Here is a 27,341-nt window from a genome sequence, read left to right on the forward strand (position 1 = left end):
CAGGGACTCAGCTACATACGACACCCAAGTACCACCTTCCTTTTTCTTATACTCTCTAAACCTTTTCAAATATTGGGTCGGAGTCTTCCCAAACTTTAAAATGAGAGTCTGCTTCAACATTGCAAAATCAGCGCGCTCAGCCTTCGACATTTCCATAATGGCACTGCAACCAGAATGGGGCAGTCTGCTGAGTAACCATGCAATCTTATCCGCATTATCAACCTCTTGAACCTCGCATGCATACTCAAACGCATTTAACCAGTCCATAATGTCATTTCGTTCCTCATACACACTGAGCAGATCTTTTGGAAACCGTGGATGAGAGGAAGCCCCAGAACCATGTCCAGGACCCTTGGACCCATTTGCGAACTGAAGCTTGGCCAGTTCCAACTGGTGATCCCTGTCTTTTTGTTTTTCTGCCTGGTCGATTTTCAGTTTGGCTATGCTGAATTCAAGCTCCTGCTGCCTAAACCGCAGCTCTTGCTTCTTGAATTCAAGCATAGCCTCCCCATCAACACTGGCAGAGGAAACGTTAGACATTACATCCTCCCTGTCCTCGTGGTCGTGATGGATCAGTGCAGCGGCAGAACCGTCGGTTCTGCCAGTGAGAGCAGCCCCACCACCTTCTGCACTGTCCTCGGAAGTTATAGCGTCAAGCTGCGCTTCTTGCCACGCCACGATTCTCTGGATCATTTCCAATTTAGTGCCTTGAGAGGAAACCCCTCTCTCCGCACACATCTTCTTCAATGTTTCAGATTTCGAAGCATTTAAGGTTAATAAAGTATTCGTTTCCATACTGTCGATAGGACTATGGCCTTTTTAACGTTATATTCAATACTTTACTGCGTGTCCTGGTTGGAATAACCTGAAAACGCCTTAGCTCGTGCGCAACACTGGATACCTTCAGTCGTATCCCACCGCTGTACACCAATTTGTTAAGACGGATTTCTGAACTCTGTCCTGGTGGCGCAGAGGTTCAGAAGGCCAACCTAATTACTTGGAACAGGGTAACCTCTGGACAAGCCAGACCAATCAAGGTAGCGATCGCGGCGGTCAAGACTAGGTCTCAAGAGGGGTGAGGGTGACTGAAAGCCCACAGTGAGCACACAAAGCAAGAGCGCTTACAAACTACTCCAAACAGTTGTTTATATCAAAAATAGATACACATTTATTATAAGGCCTTGAAACTAATAACCACAGTAAAAGCAGCAATATACAACGATATTAAACCAACACATACACTATCCACCCAATATATATACAGAATACACAGTTTCACAGCATTAGCAGCACGAAATATGTTATCCACCTGCAGGGGAAGGAAAACAGGCAGTGCGAACCAATGCGAGTGATATGTCCGCCTTCTGAGGCCCCTAACTGGATGGTAGTCCAATCCCTACGAAGAGTGGAGCCTAGCGCTCAAAAGTACCTGCACACGCCGGTGCCAATGGGCAGAAGGTGAAGCTCTTCGGAGGACGTTGAACAGCTCTGTAGGGAGCTCTAATGAAGGAGAACACGGTCCGCGACTCTAGCGCAGCCTCCACTGTGAGGCAGAAGCCGGGCGCGAGTACGGACAAGGGGTGCTGTATTCACAGCGGGGAAAAGCAAAGGGCACTGCAGGAGGGCGACCAGATCCTAGCTAATCTACTCACCGGTCCCCGAAGCAAGCAGGCCCGAGCTTCTCCTCGATAGATGCAGCTTCTGGCAGGTTCTGAAGAGCAGGGAACGTCTCGTCGTCGTGCAGAGTAAAAAGACGTCCCGATCGAAGAAACAAGCACAGTTTTGTCGCCACCGCAGGGCAACGGAACGGCCGGGTGTATTCAAGCCAAACGAGCACCGCTCACCTCTAGCTTAGGACTGCTAAGCAAACGAAGCGTGTGAGCATGCCCCGGACTCAGAATACCACCCAACCTGTCGGCGATTACAGAGCAGGCCTCCTTAGTAAGCTGGTCAGTCAACTGGATGGCCCAGAGACACTTCCGAAGGCTTACAGCAGGAGTTGATGAAGGTGCCGGGAATAGCTGGTCCTGCTATTCCAATAGGTCGAAGCGCCAGTACAGGCCTTCTTGTTCGATCTTAGGTGGAAAGGGCTTCACCGGACGACAGCAATGAGGAGCAGAAGTTCTTCAGGGGGTCACCAGTGATTCCTCGGTCCAGCCTCGTGTTCGCAGGATACTTGGCTCCTGTATCCCTGGGTTCGTAAGAACTCAGGAGATCGACTTGGTAGTGGTGTTTCCAGCTCCCTCTTATCCACGGTTCCCTTCGCGCCAAAACGGAGGGGAGCCAATGGGAGATCCGCTCATCAACACACATACCATACGTGGACCAATCACGGACCACCGTGGTCCCAGGCATTCACACCACCCTAGACTCTCTGGCACCCAGGATGTGTATTGGGACCAGACAGCCCAGCCCACATCCTGGGGGCACTCAAACGACATGTAGAAGCCCGCGAAAGCAACCGTGTTTCGCGGGAAACCACATGCCCAAATAAGGAAGGCCCCGGGTCGCCTGACCTGGGGGAAGGTAAAGGGAGCAAGACGGACAGTGGACGAGACAAAGGAGCCTCGTGGTCCGGCCATTTTGGGTAGCCGGGCCACCCTTTTGTGTTCGCGGCAAAAAGGTGCTCAGAACGGCAAAAGGAGCTCAAAATAAACCAAATGATCGCTGCCACCAGCCCAGTCCCTGAATGACTTGCACCGATCCAAAAACCATCCTACAAGAGTGTCTAGGGTCTGTAGAAGGCTAGAGACCCAAGAGAGCTGTAACTTAGCTTACAGTGCCCTCTTGTGTCGTGTTGCACTAAAATGGCGACACGATAAAAGAAACTACGGGAAACAGCGTTCCCCGGTACTGACTGTCTTAAGGGCATGTCAGTTTCCCCGTAAGAAAGGAGCGAAAGCCCAGAGGAGTACGGCAGAAGGCTGTACTTCTCTGGCAAAGTCAAGAAAACAGGTTGAAAACAATAGCAAAAAGTTTAGGGGTTGCCACATGGAAGGAAAGTTCCCTACAATAACGAAATCTTTCCTAACAGATATCACATCTCATGCTATGGGAAGGGTCTCAGGTTTGGTATAAGCATTGAAATATCACATCTCTGCTATCGGAAGGGTCTCAGGATTGGAATGGGAGGAGCTGGATATCACATCTCATGCTAAAGGAAGGGTCTCAGGTTTTTAAGGGGAAGGAGTTGGATATCACATCTCATGCTAAAGGGAGGGTCTCAGGTTTGGAATGGGAAGGATTTGGATATCACATCTCATGTTATAGGAAGGACCTTAGGTTTGGTATTAGAAGCATTGAGATATCACATCTCATGCTATAGGAAGGGTCTCGGGATTGGAATGGGAAGGAGTTGGATATCACATCTCATGTTATTGGAAGGATCTCAGGTTTGGTATTAGAAGCATTGAGATATCACATCTCATGCTATCGGAAGGGTCTTAGGTTTGGTATAAGCATTGAGATATCACATCTCTGCTATCGGAAGGGTCTCAGGATTGGAATGGGAAGGATTTGGATATCATAATTCATGTTATAGGAAGGGTCTCAGGTTTGGTATTAGAAGCATTGAGATATCACATCTCATGCTATAGGAAGGGTCTCAGGATTGGAATGGGAAGGACTTGGATATCACATCTCATGTTATAGGAAGGGTCTCAGGTTTGGTATTAGAAGCATTGAGATATCACATCTCATGCTATAGGAAGGGTCTCAGGATTGGAATGGGCAGGAGTTGAATATCACCTCTCATGCTAAAGGAAGGGTATCAGGTTTGATAGAAGCATTGAGATATCACATCTCATGCTATAGGAAGGAACTCAGGATTGGAATGGGAAGGAGTTGGATATCACATCTAATGCCATAGGAAGGGTCATCAGGTTTGGTATAAGCATTGAGATATCACATCTCTGCTATCGGAAGGGTCTCAGGATAGGAATGGTAAGGACTTAGAATTCACATCTCATACTATAGGGAGGGTCTCAGTTTTGATATTAGAAGCATTGAGCTATCACATCTCATGCTATCGGAAGGGTCTCAGGATTGGAATGGGATGGAGTTGGATATCACATCTCAAGCTATCTCAGGATTGGAATGGGAAGGAGTTTGATATTTCATCTCAAGCTATAGGAAGGGTCTCAGGTTTGGAAAGGGAAGGATTTGGATTTCACATCTCATGTTATAGGATGGTTCTCATGTTTGGTTTTAGAAGCATTGAGATATCACATCTCATGCTATCGGAAGGGTCTCAGGTTTGGAAAGGGAAGGATTTGGATTTCACATGTTATAGGATGGTTCTCAGGTTTGGTTTTAGAAGCATTAAATTATAACATCTCATGCTATAGGAAGGGTCTCAGGTTTGGAATGGGAAGGAGTTGGATATCACATCTCTGCTATCTGAAGGGTCTCAGGATTGGAATGGGAAGGAGTTGGATATCCCATCTCGTTATAGGAAGGGTCTCAGGTTTGGTATTAGAAGCAATGAGATATCACATCTCATGCTATAGGAAGGGTCTAAGGTTTGGAAGGGGACGGATTTGGGTATCACATCTCATGTTATAGGACCGGTCTCAGGTTTGGTATTTGAAGCATTGAGATATCAAGTCTCATGGTATAGGACGGGTCTCAGAATTGGAATGACAAGGAGTTGGATATCACATCTCAAGCTATAGGAAGGGTCTCATGATTGGAATGGGAAGGAGTTGGATATCACATCTCATGTTATAGGAAGGGTCTCAGGATTGGAATGGGAAGGACTTGGATATCACATCTCATTCTATAGGAAGGCTCTCAGGGTTGGAAGGGGAAGGAGTTGGATATCACATTTCATGTTAGAGGTAGGATCTCAGGTTTGGTTTTAGAGGCATTGAGATATCACATCTCATGCCATCAGAAGGGTCTCAGGATTGGAATGGGAAGGAGTTGGATATCAAATCTCATGCTAAAGGGATGGTCTAAGATTTGGAAGGGGAAGGATTTGGAAATTCCATCTCATGTTATTGGACCGGTCTCAGGTTTGGTATTAGAAGCATTGAGATATCACATCTCATGCTATCGGAAGGGTCTTAGGTTTGGTATAAGCATTGAGATATCACATCTCTGCTATCGGAAGGGTCTCAGGATTGGAATGGGAAGGATTTGGATATCACAATTCATGTTATAGGAAGGGTCTCAGGTTTGGTATTAGAAGCATTGAGATATCACATCTCATGCTATAGGAAGGGTCTCAGGATTGGAATGGGAAGGACTTGGATATCACATCTCATGATAAAGGAAGGGTCTAAGGTTTGGAAGGGGAAGGATTTGGATATCACAATTCATGTTATAGGAAGGGTCTCAGGTTTGGTATTAGAAGCATTGAGATATCACATCTCATGCTATAGGAAGGGTCTCAGGAATGGAATGGGAAGGACTTGGATATCACATCTCATGATAAAGGAAGGGTCTAAGGTTTGGAAGGGGAAGGATTTGGATATCACATCTCATGTTATTGGACCGGTCTCAGTTTTGGTATTAGAAGCATTGAGATATCAAGTCTCATGGTATAGGACGGGAGTTTGATATCACATCTCATGCCATGGTATGGGTCTCAGGTTTTGTAGAAGCATTGGGATATCACATCTAATGCTATCGGAAGGGTATCAGGATTGGATTTGGAAGGAGTTGGATATCCCATCTCATGCTATAGGAAGGGTCTCAGGTTGGAATAGAAGGAGTTGGATATCACATCTCATGTTATAGGAAGGGTCTCAGGATTGGAATGGGAAGGACTTGGATATCACATCTCATGCTGTAGGAAGGGTCTCAGGTTTGGAAAAGGAAGGAGTTGGATATCACATTTCATGTTAGAGGTAGGATCTCAGGTTTGGTATTAGAGGCATTGAGATATCACATCTCATGCTATCAGAAGGGTATCAGGATTGGAATGGGAAGGAGTTGGGTATCACATCTCATGTTATAGGACCGGTCTCAGGTTTGGTATTTGAAGCATTGAGATATCAAGTCTCATGGTATAGGACGGGTCTCAGAATTGGAATGAGGAGTTGGATATCACATCTCAAGCTATAGGAAGGGTCTCATGATTGGAATGGGAAGGAGTTGGATATCACATCTCATGTTATAGGAAGGGTCTCAGGATTGGAATGGGAAGGACTTGGATATCACATCTCATTCTATAGGAAGGCTCTCAGGGTTGGAAGGGGAAGGAGTTGGATATCACATTTCATGTTAGAGGTAGGATCTCAGGTTTGGTTTTAGAGGCATTGAGATATCACATCTCATGCCATCAGAAGGGTCTCAGGATTGGAATGGGAAGGAGTTGGATATCAAATCTCATGCTAAAGGGATGGTCTAAGGTTTGGAAGGGGAAGGATTTGGATATCACATCTCATGTTATTGGACCGGTCTCAGGTTTGGTATTAGAAGCATTGAGATATCACATCTCATGCTATCGGAAGGGTCTTAGGTTTGGTATAAGCATTGAGATATCACATCTCTGCTATCGGAAGGGTCTCAGGATTGGAATGGGAAGGATTTGGATATCACAATTCATGTTATAAGAAGGGTCTCAGGTTTGGTATTAGAAGCATTGAGATATCACATCTCATGCTATAGGAAGGGTCTCAGGATTGGAATGGGAAGGACTTGGATATCACATCTCATGTTATAGGAAGGGTCTCAGGTTTGGTATTAGAAGCATTGAGATATCACATCTCATGCTATAGGAAGGGTCTCAGGAATGGAATGGGAAGGACTTGGATATCACATCTCATGATAAAGGAAGGGTCTAAGGTTTGGAAGGGGAAGGATTTGGATATCACATCTCATGCTATTGGACCGGTCTCAGGTTTGGTATTAGAAGCATTGAGATATCAAGTCTCATGGTATAGGACGGGAGTTTGATATCACATCTCATGCCATGGTATGGGTCTCAGGTTTTGTAGAAGCATTGGGATATCACATCTCATGCTATCGGAAGGGTATCAGGATTGGATTTGGAAGGAGTTGGATATCCCATCTCATGCTATAGGAAGGGTCTCAGGTTGGAATAGAAGGAGTTGGATATCACATCTCATGTTATAGGAAGGGTCTCAGGATTGGAATGGGAAGGACTTGGATATCACATCTCATGCTGTAGGAAGGGTCTCAGGTTTGGAAAAGGAAGGAGTTGGATATCACATTTCATGTTAGAGGTAGGATCTCAGGTTTGGTATTAGAGGCATTGAGATATCACATCTCATGCTATCAGAAGGGTATCAGGATTGGAATGGGAAGGAGTTGGATATCACATCTCATGCTAAAGGGAGGGTCTCAGGTTTGGAATGGGAAGGATTTGGATATCACATCTCATGTTATAGGAAGGACCTTAGGTTTGGTATTAGAAGCATTGAGATATCACATCTCATGCTATAGGAAGGGTCTCGGGATTGGAATGGGAAGGAGTTGGATATCACATCTCATGTTATAGGAAGGATCTCAGGTTTGGTATTAGAAGCATTGAGATATCACATCTCATGCTATAGGAAGGGTCTCAGGATTGGAATGGGAAGGAGTTGGATATCACATCTCATGCTATGGGAAGGGTCTCAGGTTTGGTATAAGCATTGAAATATCACATCTCTGCTATCGGAAGGGTCTCAGGATTGGAATGGGAGGAGCTGGATATCACATCTCATGCTATGGGAAGGGTCTCAGGTTTGGTATAAGCATTGAAATATCACATCTCTGCTATCGGAAGGGTCTCAGGATTGGAATGGGAGGAGCTGGATATCACATCTCATGCTAAAGGAAGGGTCTCAGGTTTTTAAGGGGAAGGAGTTGGATATCACATCTCATGCTAAAGGGAGGGTCTCAGGTTTGGAATGGGAAGGATTTGGATATCACATCTCATGTTATAGGAAGGACCTTAGGTTTGGTATTAGAAGCATTGAGATATCACATCTCATGCTATAGGAAGGGTCTCGGGATTGGAATGGGAAGGAGTTGGATATCACATCTCATGTTATTGGAAGGATCTCAGGTTTGGTATTAGAAGCATTGAGATATCACATCTCATGCTATCGGAAGGGTCTTAGGTTTGGTATAAGCATTGAGATATCACATCTCTGCTATCGGAAGGGTCTCAGGATTGGAATGGGAAGGATTTGGATATCATAATTCATGTTATAGGAAGGGTCTCAGGTTTGGTATTAGAAGCATTGAGATATCACATCTCATGCTATAGGAAGGGTCTCAGGATTGGAATGGGAAGGACTTGGATATCACATCTCATGTTATAGGAAGGGTCTCAGGTTTGGTATTAGAAGCATTGAGATATCACATCTCATGCTATAGGAAGGGTCTCAGGATTGGAATGGGCAGGAGTTGAATATCACCTCTCATGCTAAAGGAAGGGTATCAGGTTTGATAGAAGCATTGAGATATCACATCTCATGCTATTGGAAGGAACTCAGGATTGGAATGGGAAGGAGTTGGATATCACATCTAATGCCATAGGAAGGGTCATCAGGTTTGGTATAAGCATTGAGATATCACATCTCTGCTATCGGAAGGGTCTCAGGATAGGAATGGTAAGGACTTAGAATTCACATCTCATACTATAGGGAGGGTCTCAGTTTTGATATTAGAAGCATTGAGCTATCACATCTCATGCTATCGGAAGGGTCTCAGGATTGGAATGGGATGGAGTTGGATATCACATCTCAAGCTATCTCAGGATTGGAATGGGAAGGAGTTTGATATTTCATCTCAAGCTATAGGAAGGGTCTCAGGTTTGGAAAGGGAAGGATTTGGATTTCACATCTCATGTTATAGGATGGTTCTCATGTTTGGTTTTAGAAGCATTGAGATATCACATCTCATGCTATCGGAAGGGTCTCAGGTTTGGAAAGGGAAGGATTTGGATTTCACATGTTATATGATGGTTCTCAGGTTTGGTTTTAGAAGCATTAAATTATAACATCTCATGCTATAGGAAGGGTCTCAGGTTTGGAATGGGAAGGAGTTGGATATCACATCTCTGCTATCTGAAGGGTCTCAGGATTGGAATGGGAAGGAGTTGGATATCCCATCTCGTTATAGGAAGGTTCTCAGGTTTGGTATTAGAATCAATGAGATATCACATCTCATGCTATAGGAAGGGTCTAAGGTTTGGAAGGGGACGGATTTGGGTATCACATCTCATGTTATAGGACCGGTCTCAGGTTTGGTATTTGAAGCATTGAGATATCAAGTCTCATGGTATAGGACGGGTCTCAGAATTGGAATGAGAAGGAGTTGGATATCACATCTCAAGCTATAGGAAGGGTCTCATGATTGGAATGGGAAGGAGTTGGATATCACATCTCATGTTATAGGAAGGGTCTCAGGATTGGAATGGGAAGGACTTGGATATCACATCTCATTCTATAGGAAGGCTCTCAGGGTTGGAAGGGGAAGGAGTTGGATATCACATTTCATGTTAGAGGTAGGATCTCAGGTTTGGTTTTAGAGGCATTGAGATATCACATCTCATGCCATCAGAAGGGTCTCAGGATTGGAATGGGAAGGAGTTGGATATCAAATCTCATGCTAAAGGGATGGTCTAAGGTTTGGAAGGGGAAGGATTTGGATATCACATCTCATGTTATTGGACCGGTCTCAGGTTTGGTATTAGAAGCATTGAGATATCACATCTCATGCTATCGGAAGGGTCTTAGGTTTGGTATAAGCATTGAGATATCACATCTCTGCTATCGGAAGGGTCTCAGGATTGGAATGGGAAGGATTTGGATATCACAATTCATGTTATAGGAAGGGTCTCAGGTTTGGTATTAGAAGCATTGAGATATCACATCTCATGCTATAGGAAGGGTCTCAGGATTGGAATGGGAAGGACTTGGATATCACATCTCATGTTATAGGAAGGGTCTCAGGTTTGGTATTAGAAGCATTGAGATATCACATCTCATGCTATAGGAAGGGTCTCAGGAATGGAATGGGAAGGACTTGGATATCACATCTCATGATAAAGGAAGGGTCTAAGGTTTGGAAGGGGAAGGATTTGGATATCACATCTCATGTTATTGGACCGGTCTCAGGTTTGGTATTAGAAGCATTGAGATATCAAGTCTCATGGTATAGGACGGGAGTTTGATATCACATCTCATGCCATGGTATGGGTCTCAGGTTTTGTAGAAGCATTGGGATATCACATCTCATGCTATCGGAAGGGTATCAGGATTGGATTTGGAAGGAGTTGGATATCCCATCTCATGCTATAGGAAGGGTCTCAGGTTGGAATAGAAGGAGTTGGATATCACATCTCATGTTATAGGAAGGGTCTCAGGATTGGAATGGGAAGGACTTGGATATCACATCTCATGCTGTAGGAAGGGTCTCAGGTTTGGAAAAGGAAGGAGTTGGATATCACATTTCATGTTAGAGGTAGGATCTCAGGTTTGGTATTAGAGGCATTGAGATATCACATCTCATGCTATCAGAAGGGTATCAGGATTGGAATGGGAAGGAGTTGGATATCACATCTCATGCTAAAGGGAGGGTCTCAGGTTTGGAATGGGAAGGATTTGGATATCACATCTCATGTTATAGGAAGGACCTTAGGTTTGGTATTAGAAGCATTGAGATATCACATCTCATGCTATAGGAAGGGTCTCGGGATTGGAATGGGAAGGAGTTGGATATCACATCTCATGTTATAGGAAGGATCTCAGGTTTGCTATTAGAAGCATTGAGATATCACATCTCATGCTATAGGAAGGGTCTCAGGATTGGAATGGGAAGGAGTTGGATATCACATCTCATGCTATGGGAAGGGTCTCAGGTTTGGTATAAGCATTGAAATATCACATCTCTGCTATCGGAAGGGTCTCAGGATTGGAATGGGAGGAGCTGGATATCACATCTCATGCTATGGGAAGGGTCTCAGGTTTGGTATAAGCATTGAAATATCACATCTCTGCTATCGGAAGGGTCTCAGGATTGGAATGGGAGGAGCTGGATATCACATCTCATGCTAAAGGAAGGGTCTCAGGTTTTTAAGGGGAAGGAGTTGGATATCACATCTCATGCTAAAGGGAGGGTCTCAGGTTTGGAATGGGAAGGATTTGGATATCACATCTCATGTTATAGGAAGGACCTTAGGTTTGGTATTAGAAGCATTGAGATATCACATCTCATGCTATAGGAAGGGTCTCGGGATTGGAATGGGAAGGAGTTGGATATCACATCTCATGTTATTGGAAGGATCTCAGGTTTGGTATTAGAAGCATTGAGATATCACATCTCATGCTATCGGAAGGGTCTTAGGTTTGGTATAAGCATTGAGATATCACATCTCTGCTATCGGAAGGGTCTCAGGATTGGAATGGGAAGGATTTGGATATCATAATTCATGTTATAGGAAGGGTCTCAGGTTTGGTATTAGAAGCATTGAGATATCACATCTCATGCTATAGGAAGGGTCTCAGGATTGGAATGGGAAGGACTTGGATATCACATCTCATGTTATAGGAAGGGTCTCAGGTTTGGTATTAGAAGCATTGAGATATCACATCTCATGCTATAGGAAGGGTCTCAGGATTGGAATGGGCAGGAGTTGAATATCACCTCTCATGCTAAAGGAAGGGTATCAGGTTTGATAGAAGCATTGAGATATCACATCTCATGCTATAGGAAGGAACTCAGGATTGGAATGGGAAGGAGTTGGATATCACATCTAATGCCATAGGAAGGGTCATTAGGTTTGGTATAAGCATTGAGATATCACATCTCTGCTATCGGAAGGGTCTCAGGATAGGAATGGTAAGGACTTAGAATTCACATCTCATACTATAGGGAGGGTCTCAGTTTTGATATTAGAAGCATTGAGCTATCACATCTCATGCTATCGGAAGGGTCTCAGGATTGGAATGGGATGGAGTTGGATATCACATCTCAAGCTATCTCAGGATTGGAATGGGAAGGAGTTTGATATTTCATCTCAAGCTATAGGAAGGGTCTCAGGTTTGGAAAGGGAAGGATTTGGATTTCACATCTCATGTTATAGGATGGTTCTCATGTTTGGTTTTAGAAGCATTGAGATATCACATCTCATGCTATCGGAAGGGTCTCAGGTTTGGAAAGGGAAGGATTTGGATTTCACATGTTATAGGATGGTTCTCAGGTTTGGTTTTAGAAGCATTAAATTATAACATCTCATGCTATAGGAAGGGTCTCAGGTTTGGAATGGGAAGGAGTTGGATATCACATCTCTGCTATCTGAAGGGTCTCAGGATTGGAATGGGAAGGAGTTGGATATCCCATCTCGTTATAGGAAGGGTCTCAGGTTTGGTATTAGAAGCAATGAGATATCACATCTCATGCTATAGGAAGGGTCTAAGGTTTGGAAGGGGACGGATTTGGGTATCACATCTCATGTTATAGGACCGGTCTCAGGTTTGGTATTTGAAGCATTGAGATATCAAGTCTCATGGTATAGGACGGGTCTCAGAATTGGAATGACAAGGAGTTGGATATCACATCTCAAGCTATAGGAAGGGTCTCATGATTGGAATGGGAAGGAGTTGGATATCACATCTCATGTTATAGGAAGGGTCTCAGGATTGGAATGGGAAGGACTTGGATATCACATCTCATTCTATAGGAAGGCTCTCAGGGTTGGAAGGGGAAGGAGTTGGATATCACATTTCATGTTAGAGGTAGGATCTCAGGTTTGGTTTTAGAGGCATTGAGATATCACATCTCATGCCATCAGAAGGGTCTCAGGATTGGAATGGGAAGGAGTTGGATATCAAATCTCATGCTAAAGGGATGGTCTAAGATTTGGAAGGGGAAGGATTTGGAAATTCCATCTCATGTTATTGGACCGGTCTCAGGTTTGGTATTAGAAGCATTGAGATATCACATCTCATGCTATCGGAAGGGTCTTAGGTTTGGTATAAGCATTGAGATATCACATCTCTGCTATCGGAAGGGTCTCAGGATTGGAATGGGAAGGATTTGGATATCACAATTCATGTTATAGGAAGGGTCTCAGGTTTGGTATTAGAAGCATTGAGATATCACATCTCATGCTATAGGAAGGGTCTCAGGATTGGAATGGGAAGGACTTGGATATCACATCTCATGATAAAGGAAGGGTCTAAGGTTTGGAAGGGGAAGGATTTGGATATCACAATTCATGTTATAGGAAGGGTCTCAGGTTTGGTATTAGAAGCATTGAGATATCACATCTCATGCTATAGGAAGGGTCTCAGGAATGGAATGGGAAGGACTTGGATATCACATCTCATGATAAAGGAAGGGTCTAAGGTTTGGAAGGGGAAGGATTTGGATATCACATCTCATGTTATTGGACCGGTCTCAGTTTTGGTATTAGAAGCATTGAGATATCAAGTCTCATGGTATAGGACGGGAGTTTGATATCACATCTCATGCCATGGTATGGGTCTCAGGTTTTGTAGAAGCATTGGGATATCACATCTCATGCTATCGGAAGGGTATCAGGATTGGATTTGGAAGGAGTTGGATATCCCATCTCATGCTATAGGAAGGGTCTCAGGTTGGAATAGAAGGAGTTGGATATCACATCTCATGTTATAGGAAGGGTCTCAGGATTGGAATGGGAAGGACTTGGATATCACATCTCATGCTGTAGGAAGGGTCTCAGGTTTGGAAAAGGAAGGAGTTGGATATCACATTTCATGTTAGAGGTAGGATCTCAGGTTTGGTATTAGAGGCATTGAGATATCACATCTCATGCTATCAGAAGGGTATCAGGATTGGAATGGGAAGGAGTTGGGTATCACATCTCATGTTATAGGACCGGTCTCAGGTTTGGTATTTGAAGCATTGAGATATCAAGTCTCATGGTATAGGACGGGTCTCAGAATTGGAATGAGAAGGAGTTGGATATCACATCTCAAGCTATAGGAAGGGTCTCATGATTGGAATGGGAAGGAGTTGGATATCACATCTCATGTTATAGGAAGGGTCTCAGGATTGGAATGGGAAGGACTTGGATATCACATCTCATTCTATAGGAAGGCTCTCAGGGTTGGAAGGGGAAGGAGTTGGATATCACATTTCATGTTAGAGGTAGGATCTCAGGTTTGGTTTTAGAGGCATTGAGATATCACATCTCATGCCATCAGAAGGGTCTCAGGATTGGAATGGGAAGGAGTTGGATATCAAATCTCATGCTAAAGGGATGGTCTAAGGTTTGGAAGGGGAATGATTTGGATATCACATCTCATGTTATTGGACCGGTCTCAGGTTTGGTATTAGAAGCATTGAGATATCACATCTCATGCTATCGGAAGGGTCTTAGGTTTGGTATAAGCATTGAGATATCACATCTCTGCTATCGGAAGGGTCTCAGGATTGGAATGGGAAGGATTTGGATATCACAATTCATGTTATAAGAAGGGTCTCAGGTTTGGTATTAGAAGCATTGAGATATCACATCTCATGCTATAGGAAGGGTCTCAGGATTGGAATGGGAAGGACTTGGATATCACATCTCATGTTATAGGAAGGGTCTCAGGTTTGGTATTAGAAGCATTGAGATATCACATCTCATGCTATAGGAAGGGTCTCAGGAATGGAATGGGAAGGACTTGGATATCACATCTCATGATAAAGGAAGGGTCTAAGGTTTGGAAGGGGAAGGATTTGGATATCACATCTCATGCTATTGGACCGGTCTCAGGTTTGGTATTAGAAGCATTGAGATATCAAGTCTCATGGTATAGGACGGGAGTTTGATATCACATCTCATGCCATGGTATGGGTCTCAGGTTTTGTAGAAGCATTGGGATATCACATCTCATGCTATCGGAAGGGTATCAGGATTGGATTTGGAAGGAGTTGGATATCCCATCTCATGCTATAGGAAGGGTCTCAGGTTGGAATAGAAGGAGTTGGATATCACATCTCATGTTATAGGAAGGGTCTCAGGATTGGAATGGGAAGGACTTGGATATCACATCTCATGCTGTAGGAAGGGTCTCAGGTTTGGAAAAGGAAGGAGTTGGATATCACATTTCATGTTAGAGGTAGGATCTCAGGTTTGGTATTAGAGGCATTGAGATATCACATCTCATGCTATCAGAAGGGTATCAGGATTGGAATGGGAAGGAGTTGGATATCACATCTCATGCTAAAGGGAGGGTCTCAGGTTTGGAATGGGAAGGATTTGGATATCACATCTCATGTTATAGGAAGGACCTTAGGTTTGGTATTAGAAGCATTGAGATATCACATCTCATGCTATAGGAAGGGTCTCGGGATTGGAATGGGAAGGAGTTGGATATCACATCTCATGTTATAGGAAGGATCTCAGGTTTGGTATTAGAAGCATTGAGATATCACATCTCATGCTATAGGAAGGGTCTCAGGATTGGAATGGGAAGGAGTTGGATATCACATCTCATGCTATGGGAAGGGTCTCAGGTTTGGTATAAGCATTGAAATATCACATCTCTGCTATCGGAAGGGTCTCAGGATTGGAATGGGAGGAGCTGGATATCACATCTCATGCTATGGGAAGGGTCTCAGGTTTGGTATAAGCATTGAAATATCACATCTCTGCTATCGGAAGGGTCTCAGGATTGGAATGGGAGGAGCTGGATATCACATCTCATGCTAAAGGAAGGGTCTCAGGTTTTTAAGGGGAAGGAGTTGGATATCACATCTCATGCTAAAGGGAGGGTCTCAGGTTTGGAATGGGAAGGATTTGGATATCACATCTCATGTTATAGGAAGGACCTTAGGTTTGGTATTAGAAGCATTGAGATATCACATCTCATGCTATAGGAAGGGTCTCGGGATTGGAATGGGAAGGAGTTGGATATCACATCTCATGTTATTGGAAGGATCTCAGGTTTGGTATTAGAAGCATTGAGATATCACATCTCATGCTATCGGAAGGGTCTTAGGTTTGGTATAAGCATTGAGATATCACATCTCTGCTATCGGAAGGGTCTCAGGATTGGAATGGGAAGGATTTGGATATCATAATTCATGTTATAGGAAGGGTCTCAGGTTTGGTATTAGAAGCATTGAGATATCACATCTCATGCTATAGGAAGGGTCTCAGGATTGGAATGGGAAGGACTTGGATATCACATCTCATGTTATAGGAAGGGTCTCAGGTTTGGTATTAGAAGCATTGAGATATCACATCTCATGCTATAGGAAGGGTCTCAGGATTGGAATGGGCAGGAGTTGAATATCACCTCTCATGCTAAAGGAAGGGTATCAGGTTTGATAGAAGCATTGAGATATCACATCTCATGCTATAGGAAGGAACTCAGGATTGGAATGGGAAGGAGTTGGATATCACATCTAATGCCATAGGAAGGGTCATCAGGTTTGGTATAAGCATTGAGATATCACATCTCTGCTATCAGAAGGGTCTCAGGATAGGAATGGTAAGGACTTAGAATTCACATCTCATACTATAGGGAGGGTCTCAGTTTTGATATTAGAAGCATTGAGCTATCACATCTCATGCTATCGGAAGGGTCTCAGGATTGGAATGGGATGGAGTTGGATATCACATCTCAAGCTATCTCAGGATTGGAATGGGAAGGAGTTTGATATTTCATCTCAAGCTATAGGAAGGGTCTCAGGTTTGGAAAGGGAAGGATTTGGATTTCACATCTCATGTTATAGGATGGTTCTCATGTTTGGTTTTAGAAGCATTGAGATATCACATCTCATGCTATCGGAAGGGTCTCAGGTTTGGAAAGGGAAGGATTTGGATTTCACATGTTATATGATGGTTCTCAGGTTTGGTTTTAGAAGCATTAAATTATAACATCTCATGCTATAGGAAGGGTCTCAGGTTTGGAATGGGAAGGAGTTGGATATCACATCTCTGCTATCTGAAGGGTCTCAGGATTGGAATGGGAAGGAGTTGGATATCCCATCTCGTTATAGGAAGGTTCTCAGGTTTGGTATTAGAAGCAATGAGATATCACATCTCATGCTATAGGAAGGGTCTAAGGTTTGGAAGGGGACGGATTTGGGTATCACATCTCATGTTATAGGACCGGTCTCAGGTTTGGTATTTGAAGCATTGAGATATCAAGTCTCATGGTATAGGACGGGTCTCAGAATTGGAATGAGAAGGAGTTGGATATCACATCTCAAGCTATAGGAAGGGTCTCATGATTGGAATGGGAAGGAGTTGGATATCACATCTCATGTTATAGGAAGGGTCTCAGGATTGGAATGGGAAGGACTTGGATATCACATCTCATTCTATAGGAAGGCTCTCAGGGTTGGAAGGGGAAGGAGTTGGATATCACATTTCATGTTAGAGGTAGGATCTCAGGTTTGGTTTTAGAGGCATTGAGATATCACATCTCATGCCATCAGAAGGGTCTCAGGATTGGAATGGGAAGGAGTTGGATATCAAATCTCATGCTAAAGGGATGGTCTAAGGTTTGGAAGGGGAAGGATTTGGATATTCCATCTCATGTTATTGGACCGGTCTCAGGTTTGGTATTAGAAGCATTGAGATATCACATCTCATGCTATCGGAAGGGTCTTAGGTTTGGTATAAGCATTGAGATATCACATCTCTGCTATCGGAAGGGTCTCAGGATTGGAATGGGAAGGATTTGGATATCACAATTCATGTTATAGGAAGGGTCTCAGGTTTGGTATTAGAAGCATTGAGATATCACATCTCATGCTATAGGAAGGGTCTCAGGATTGGAATGGGAAGGACTTGGATATCACATCTCATGTTATAGGAAGGGTCTCAGGTTTGGTATTAGAAGCATTGAGATATCACATCTCATGCTATAGGAAGGGTCTCAGGAATGGAATGGGAAGGACTTGGATATCACATCTCATGATAAAGGAAGGGTCTAAGGTTTGGAAGGGGAAGGATTTGGATATCACATCTCATGTTATTGGACCGGTCTCAGGTTTGGTATTAGAAGCATTGAGATATCAAGTCTCATGGTATAGGACGGGAGTTTGATATCACATCTCATGCCATGGTATGGGTCTCAGGTTTTGTAGAAGCATTGGGATATCACATCTCATGCTATCGGAAGGGTATCAGGATTGGATTTGGAAGGAGTTGGATATCCCATCTCATGCTATAGGAAGGGTCTCAGGTTGGAATAGAAGGAGTTGGATATCACATCTCATGTTATAGGAAGGGTCTCAGGATTGGAATGGGAAGGACTTGGATATCACATCTCATGCTGTAGGAAGGGTCTCAGGTTTGGAAAAGGAAGGAGTTGGATATCACATTTCATGTTAGAGGTAGGATCTCAGGTTTGGTATTAGAGGCATTGAGATATCACATCTCATGCTATCAGAAGGGTATCAGGATTGGAATGGGAAGGAGTTGGGTATCACATCTCATGTTATAGGACCGGTCTCAGGTTTGGTATTTGAAGCATTGAGATATCAAGTCTCATGGTATAGGACGGGTCTCAGAATTGGAATGAGAAGGAGTTGGATATCACATCTCAAGCTATAGGAAGGGTCTCATGATTGGAATGGGAAGGAGTTGGATATCACATCTCATGTTATAGGAAGGGTCTCAGGATTGGAATGGGAAGGACTTGGATATCACATCTCATTCTATAGGAAGGCTCTCAGGGTTGGAAGGGGAAGGAGTTGGATATCACATTTCATGTTAGAGGTAGGATCTCAGGTTTGGTTTTAGAGGCATTGAGATATCACATCTCATGCCATCAGAAGGGTCTCAGGATTGGAATGGGAAGGAGTTGGATATCAAATCTCATGCTAAAGGGATGGTCTAAGGTTTGGAAGGGGAAGGATTTGGATATCACATCTCATGTTATTGGACCGGTCTCAGGTTTGGTATTAGAAGCATTGAGATATCACATCTCATGCTATCGGAAGGGTCTTAGGTTTGGTATAAGCATTGAGATATCACATCTCTGCTATCGGAAGGGTCTCAGGATTGGAATGGGAAGGATTTGGATATCACAATTCATGTTATAGGAAGGGTCTCAGGTTTGGTATTAGAAGCATTGAGATATCACATCTCATGCTATAGGAAGGGTCTCAGGATTGGAATGGGAAGGACTTGGATATCACATCTCATGTTATAGGAAGGGTCTCAGGTTTGGTATTAGAAGCATTGAGATATCACATCTCATGCTATAGGAAGGGTCTCAGGAATGGAATGGGAAGGACTTGGATATCACATCTCATGATAAAGGAAGGGTCTAAGGTTTGGAACGGGAAGGATTTGGATATCACATCTCATGTTATTGGACCGGTCTCAGGTTTGGTATTAGAAGCATTGAGATATCAAGTCTCATGGTATAGGACGGGAGTTTGATATCACATCTCATGCCATGGTATGGGTCTCAGGTTTTGTAGAAGCATTGGGATATCACATCTCATGCTATCGGAAGGGTATCAGGATTGGATTTGGAAGGAGTTGGATATCCCATCTCATGCTATAGGAAGGGTCTCAGGTTGGAATAGAAGGAGTTGGATATCACATCTCATGTTATAGGAAGGGTCTCAGGATTGGAATGGGAAGGACTTGGATATCACATCTCATGCTGTAGGAAGGGTCTCAGGTTTGGAAAAGGAAGGAGTTGGATATCACATTTCATGTTAGAGGTAGGATCTCAGGTTTGGTATTAGAGGCATTGAGATATCACATCTCATGCTATCAGAAGGGTATCAGGATTGGAATGGGAAGGAGTTGGATATCACATCTCATGCTAAAGGGAGGGTCTCAGGTTTGGAATGGGAAGGATTTGGATATCACATCTCATGTTATAGGAAGGACCTTAGGTTTGGTATTAGAAGCATTGAGATATCACATCTCATGCTATAGGAAGGGTCTCGGGATTGGAATGGGAAGGAGTTGGATATCACATCTCATGTTATAGGAAGGATCTCAGGTTTGGTATTAGAAGCATTGAGATATCACATCTCATGCTATAGGAAGGGTCTCAGGATTGGAATGGGAAGGAGTTGGATATCACATCTCATGCTATGGGAAGGGTCTCAGGTTTGGTATAAGCATTGAAATATCACATCTCTGCTATCGGAAGGGTCTCAGGATTGGAATGGGAGGAGCTGGATATCACATCTCATGCTATGGGAAGGGTCTCAGGTTTGGTATAAGCATTGAAATATCACATCTCTGCTATCGGAAGGGTCTCAGGATTGGAATGGGAGGAGCTGGATATCACATCTCATGCTAAAGGAAGGGTCTCAGGTTTTTAAGGGGAAGGAGTTGGATATCACATCTCATGCTAAAGGGAGGGTCTCAGGTTTGGAATGGGAAGGATTTGGATATCACATCTCATGTTATAGGAAGGACCTTAGGTTTGGTATTAGAAGCATTGAGATATCACATCTCATGCTATAGGAAGGGTCTCGGGATTGGAATGGGAAGGAGTTGGATATCACATCTCATGTTATTGGAAGGATCTCAGGTTTGGTATTAGAAGCATTGAGATATCACATCTCATGCTATCGGAAGGGTCTTAGGTTTGGTATAAGCATTGAGATATCACATCTCTGCTATCGGAAGGGTCTCAGGATTGGAATGGGAAGGATTTGGATATCATAATTCATGTTATAGGAAGGGTCTCAGGTTTGGTATTAGAAGCATTGAGATATCACATCTCATGCTATAGGAAGGGTCTCAGGATTGGAATGGGAAGGACTTGGATATCACATCTCATGTTATAGGAATGGTCTCAGGTTTGGTATTAGAAGCATTGAGATATCACATCTCATGCTATAGGAAGGGTCTCAGGAATGGAATGGGAAGGACTTGGATATCACATCTCATGATAAAGGAAGGGTCTAAGGTTTGGAAGGGGAAGGATTTGGATATCACATCTCATGTTATTGGACCGGTCTCAGGTTTGGTATTAGAAGCATTGAGATATCAAGTCTCATGGTATAGGACGGGAGTTTGATATCACATCTCATGCCATGGTATGGGTCTCAGGTTTTGTAGAAGCATTGGTATATCACATCTCATGCTATCGGAAGGGTATCAGGATTGGATTTGGAAGGAGTTGGATATCCCATCTCATGCTATAGGAAGGGTCTCAGGTTGGAATAGAAGGAGTTGGATATCACATCTCATGTTATAGGAAGGGTCTCAGGATTGGAATGGAAAGGACTTGGATATCACATCTCATGCTGTAGGAAGGGTCTCAGGTTTGGAAAAGGAAGGAGTTGGATATCACATTTCATGTTAGAGGTAGGATCTCAGGTTTGGTATTAGAGGCATTGAGATATCAGATCTCATGCTATCAGAAGGGTATCAGGATTGGAATGGGAAGGAGTTGGATATCACATCTCATGTTATAGGAAGGATCTCAGGTTTGGTATTAGAAGCATTGAGATATCACATCTCATGCTATAGGAAGGGTCTCAGGATTGGAATGGGAAGGAGTTGGATATCACATCTCATGCTATGGGAAGGGTCTCAGGTTTGGTATAAGCATTGAAATGTCACATCTCTGCTATCGGAAGGGTCTCAGGATTGGAATGGGAGGAGATATATATCACATCTCATGCTAAAGGAAGGGTCTCAGGTTTGGAAGGGGAAGGATTTGGATATCACATCTCATGTTATAGGACGGGTCTCAGGTTTGGTATTAGAAGCATTGTGATATCACATCTCATGCTATAGGATGTGTCTCAGGATTGGAATGGGAAGGAGTTGGATATCACATCTCATGCTATAGGAAGGGTTTCAGGTTTGGTAGAAGCATTGAGATATCACATCTCATGCTATAGGAAGAGTCTCAGGTTTGGGAAGGGAAGGATTTGGATTTCACATCTCATGTTATAGGATGGTTCTCATGTTTGGTTTTTGAAGCATTGAGATATCACATCTCATGCTATCGGAAGGGTCTCAGGTTTGGAATGGGAAGGAGTTGGATATGACATCTCTTGTTATAGGGAGGGTCTCAGGATTTGAATGGTAAGGAGTTGGATATCACATCTCATGCTATAGGAAGGGTCTCAGGTTGGAATGGGAAGGAGTTGGATATCACATCTCATGTTATATACAGGAAGGGTCTCAGGATTGGAATGGGAAGGATTTGGATACCACATCTCTTGCTATAGGAAGGGTCTCAGGTTTTTTATTAGAAACATTGAGATATCACATCTCATGCTATAGGAAGGGTTTTAGGATTGGAATGGGAAGTATTTGGATATCACATCTCATGCTAAAGGAAGGGTCTCAGGTTTGGAAGGGGAAGGATTTGGATATCACATCTCATCCAATAGGAAGGGTCTCAGGTTTGGAATGGGAAGGAATTGGATATCACATCTCATGTTATAGGAAGGGTCTCAGGTTTTTTATTAGAAACATTGAGATATCACATCTCATGTTATAGGACGGTTCCCAGGTTTGGTATTAGAAGCATTGAGATATCACATCTCATGGTATAGGAAGGGTCTCAGGGTTGGAATGGGAAGGAGTTGGATATCACATCTCATCCAATAGGAAGGGTCTCAGGTTTGGAATGGGAAGGAATTGGATATCACATCTCATGTTATAGGAAGGATCTCAGGTTTGGTATTAGAAGCATTGAGATATCACATCTCATGCTATAGGAAGGGTCTCAGGATTGGAATGTGAAGGATTTGGATATCACATCTCATGCTAAAGGAAGGGTCTCAGGTTTGGTAGAAGCATTGAGATATCACATCTCATGCTATAGGAAGGGTCTCAGGATTTGAATGGCAAGGAGTTGGATATCACATCTCATGCCATAGGAAGGGTCTCAGGTTTGGTATAAGCATTGAGATATCACATCTCTGCTATCGGAAGGTTCTCAGGATTGGATTGGGAAGGAGTTGGATATCCCTTCCCATGCTATAGGAAGTGTCTCAGGTTGGAATGGGAAGGAGTTGAATATCACATCTCATGTTATAGGAAGGGTCTCAGGATTGGAATGGGAAGGATTTGGATATCATATCTCTTGCTATAGGAAGGGTCTCGGGATTGGAATGGGAAGGATTTGGATATCACATCTCATGTCATAGGAAGGATCTCAGGTTTGGTATTAGAAGCATTGATATATCACATCTCATGCTATATATAGTAAGGGTCTCATGTTTGGAATGGGAAGGAGTTGGATATCACATATGCTATAGGAAGTGTCTCAGGTTTGGAACGGGAAGGAGTTGGATATCACATCTCATGTTATAGGAAGGGTCTCAGGTTTGGTATAAGCATTGAGATATCACATCTCTGCTATCAGGAGTGGCTCAGGATTGGAATGGGAAGGAGTTGGATATCCCATCTCATGTTAAAGGACGGGTCTCTGGTTTGGTATTAGAATCATTGAGATATCACATCGCATGCTGTAGGAAGGGTCTAAGGATTGGAATGGGATGGACTTGGATATCACATCTCATGCTATAGGTAGGCTCTCAGGTTTGGTATAAGCATTGAGATATCACATCTCATGCTATAGGAAGGGTCTCAGGATTGGAATGGGAAGGATTTGGATATCACATCTCATGCTATAGGAAGGGTCTCAGATTTGGTATAAGCATTGAGATATCACATCTCATGCTATAGGAAGGGTCTCAGGATTGGAATGGGAAGGAGTTGTATATGACATCTCAAGCCTTAGGAAGGGTCTCAGGTTTGGTATAAGCATTGAGATATCACATCTCTGCTATCGGAAGGGTCTCAGGATTGGAATGGGAAGGAGTTGGATATCCCATCTCATGTTATAGGAAGGGTCTCAGGTTTGGTATTAGAAGCATTGAGATATCACATCTCATGCTATAGGAAGGGTCTCAGGATTGGAATGGGAAGGACTTGGATGTCACATCTCATGCTATAGGGAGGGTCTCAAGTTTGATATTAGAAGCATTGAGATAACAAATCTCATGATATCGGAAGGGTCTCAGGATTGGAATGGGAAGGAGTTGGATATCACATCTCATTATAAAGGAAGGGTCTAAGGTTTGGAAGGGGAAGGATTTGGATATCACATCTCATGTTATAGGACGGGTCTCAGGTTTGGTATTAGAAGCATTGAGATATCAAGTCTCATGGTATAAGAAGGGTCTCAGAATTGGAATGGGAAGGAGTTGGATATCACATCTCAAGCTATAGGAAGCGTCTCAGGATTGGAATGGGAAGGAGTTTGATATCACATCTCATGCCATAGTATGGGTCTCAGGTTTGGTAGAAGCATTGGGATATCACATCTCATGCTATAGGAAGGGTCTCAGGATTGGAATGGGAAGAAGTTGGATATCACATCTCAAGCTATAGGAAGGGTCTCAGGTTTGGTATAAGCATTGAGATATCACATCTCATGCTATAGGAAGGGTCTCAGGGTTGGAATGGGAAGGAGTTGTATATGACATCTCATGCCATAGGAAGGGTCTCAGGTTTGGTATAAGCATTGAGATTTCACATCACATGCTATAGGAAGGGTCTCAGGATTGGAATGGGAAGTACTTGGATATCACATCACATGCTATAGGAAGGGTCTCAGGATTGGAATGGGAAGGACTTGGATATCACATCTCATGCTATAGGCAGGGTCTCAGGTTTGGAAAGGGAAGGAGATGGATATCACATTTCATGTTAGAGGTAGGATCTCAGGTTTGGTATTAGAGGCAATGAGATATCACATCTCATGCTATCAGAAGGGTCTCAGGATTGGAATGGGAAGGAGTTGGATATCACATTTCATGCTAAAGGGAGGGTCTCAGGTTTGGAAGGGGAAGGATTTGGAAATCACATCTCATATTATAGGAAGGATCTCAGGTTTGGTATTAGAAGCATTGAGATATCACATCTCATGCTATCGGAAGGATCTCAGGTTTGGTATAAGAGGCATTGAGATATCACATCGCATGCTATCATAAGGGTCTCAGGATTGGAATGGGAAGGAGTTGGATATCACATCTCATGTTATAGGAAGGATCTCAGGTTTGGTATTAGAAGCATTGAGACATCACATCTCATGCTATAGGAAGGGTCTCAGGATTGGAATGGGAAGGAGTTGGATATCACATCTCATGCTATAGGAAGGGTCTCAGGTTTGGTATAAGCATTGAGATATCACATCTCATGCTATAGGAAGGGTCTCAGGATTGGAATGGGAAGGATTTGGATATCACATTTTATGCTATAGGAAGGGTCTCAGGTTTGGTATAAGCATTGAGATATCACATCTCATGCTATAGGAAGGGTCTCAGGATTGGAATGGGAAGAAGTTGGATATCACATCTCATGCTATAGGAAGGGTCTTAGGGTTGGAATGGGAAGGAGTTGTATATGACATCTCATGCCATAGGAAGGGTCTCAGGTTTGGTATAAGCATTGAGATATCACATCACATGCTATAGGAAGGGTCTCAGGATTGGAATGGGAAGGACTTGGATATCACTTCTCATGCTATAGGCAGGGTCTCAGGTTTGGAAAGGGAAGGAGATGGATATCACATTTCATGTTAGAGGTAGGATCTCAGGTTTGGTATTAGAGGCATTGAGATATCACATCTCATGCTATCAGAAGGGTCTCAGGATTGGAATGGGAAGGAGTTGGATATCACATTTCATGCTAAAGGGAGGGTCTCAGGTTTGGAAGGGGAAGGATTTGGAAATCACATCTCATATTATAGGAAGGATCTCAGGTTTGGTATTAGAAGCATTGAGATATCACATCTCATGCTATCGGAAGGATCTCAGGTTTGGTATAAGAGGCATTGATATATCACATCTCATGCTATCATAAGGGTCTCAGGATTGGAATGGGAAGGAGTTGGATATCACATCTCATGTTATAGGAAGGATCTCAGGTTTGGTATTAGAAGCACTGAGACATCACATCTCATGCTATAGGAAGGGTCTCAGGATTGGAATGGGAAGGATTTGGATATCACATCTTATGCTATAGGAAGGGTCTCAGGTTTGGTATAAGCATGGAGATATCACTTCTCATGCTATAGGAAGGGTCTCAGGATTGGAATGGGAAGGAGTTGGATATCACATCTCATGCTATAGGAAGGGTCTCAGATTTGGTATAAGCATTGAGATATCACATCTCATGCTATAGGAAGGGTCTCAGGATTGGAATGGGAAGGAGTTGTATATGACATCTCAGGCCATAGGAAGGGTCTCAGATTTGGTATAAGCATTGAGATATCATATCTCATGATATCGGAAGGGTCTCAGGATTGGAATGGGAAGGAGTTGGATATCACATTTCATGATAAAGGAAGGGTCTAAGGTTTGGAAGGGGAAGGATTTGGATATCACATCTCATGTTATAGGACGGGTCTCAGGTTTGGTATTAGAAGCATTGAGATATCAAGTCTCATGGTATAAGAAGGGTCTCAGGATTGGAATGGGAAGGAGTTTGATATCACATCTCATGCCATAGTATGGGTCTCAGGTTTGGTAGAAGCATTGGGATATCACATCTCATGCTATCGGAAGGGTATCAGTATTGGATTTGGAAGGAGTTGGATATCCCATCTCATGCTATAGGAAGGGTCTCAGGTTGGAATGGGAAGGAGTTGGATATCACATTTCATGTTATAGGAAGTGTCTCAGGATTGGAATGGGAAGGACTTGGATATCATATCTCATGCTATAGGAAGGCTCTCAGGTTTGGAAGGGGAAGGAGTTGGATATCACATTTCATGTTAGAGGAAGGATCTCAGGTTTGGTATTAGAGGCCTTGAGATATCACATCTCATGCTATAGGAAGGGTCTCAGGATTGGAATGGGAAGGAGTTGGATATCACATCTCAAGCTATAGGAAGGGTCTCAGGTTTGGTATAAGCATTGAGATATCACATCTCATGCTATAGGAAGGGTCTCAGGATTGGAATGGGAAGAAGTTGGATATCACATCTCATGCTATAGGATGTCAAGCTCGGCCGCCGTTGGCGGCTGTGGAGACGCTGGCGATGGGGCGGCCATTGAATTGGCCGTCACGCTGACGGTGTCCACATCCAGCGGTCTAATTTTCTCCGCGCTTCCCCGGCGGAGCCTATTTAACGTCACCCAACCCGGAAGCCCGCGCGTTGCAACCTTCGCGTCAGGCTCCGGGTTGGTACGCTGCAGTTTTCCTTTCCGTGGCTGTCGCCACCGCATTCCCCTTGTTGCTTCTCTCCTCCCTCTCTTGTTCCTCCTTCCGTTCCTCGTCCTCTCCCTTTGTTTCTCTCCCTCATTGACTACTGGGATCCCCTTCTTATGCTCTCTCATTGTGTCGCGTTCCCTACTGGCTCCTTTCTCTGCTTGCCGTTCTGCCTTCCTAGGTATACACTCCTGCCTCTGCCCTATTTAAGCGGACCCCTCAAGCT

Source organism: Ambystoma mexicanum, unplaced genomic scaffold (genome assembly GCF_040938575.1).
Source record: "Ambystoma mexicanum isolate Mex_15411 unplaced genomic scaffold, UKY_AmexF1_1 Mex_scaf4, whole genome shotgun sequence".
In the NCBI taxonomy this organism is placed as follows: domain Eukaryota; kingdom Metazoa; phylum Chordata; class Amphibia; order Caudata; family Ambystomatidae; genus Ambystoma; species Ambystoma mexicanum.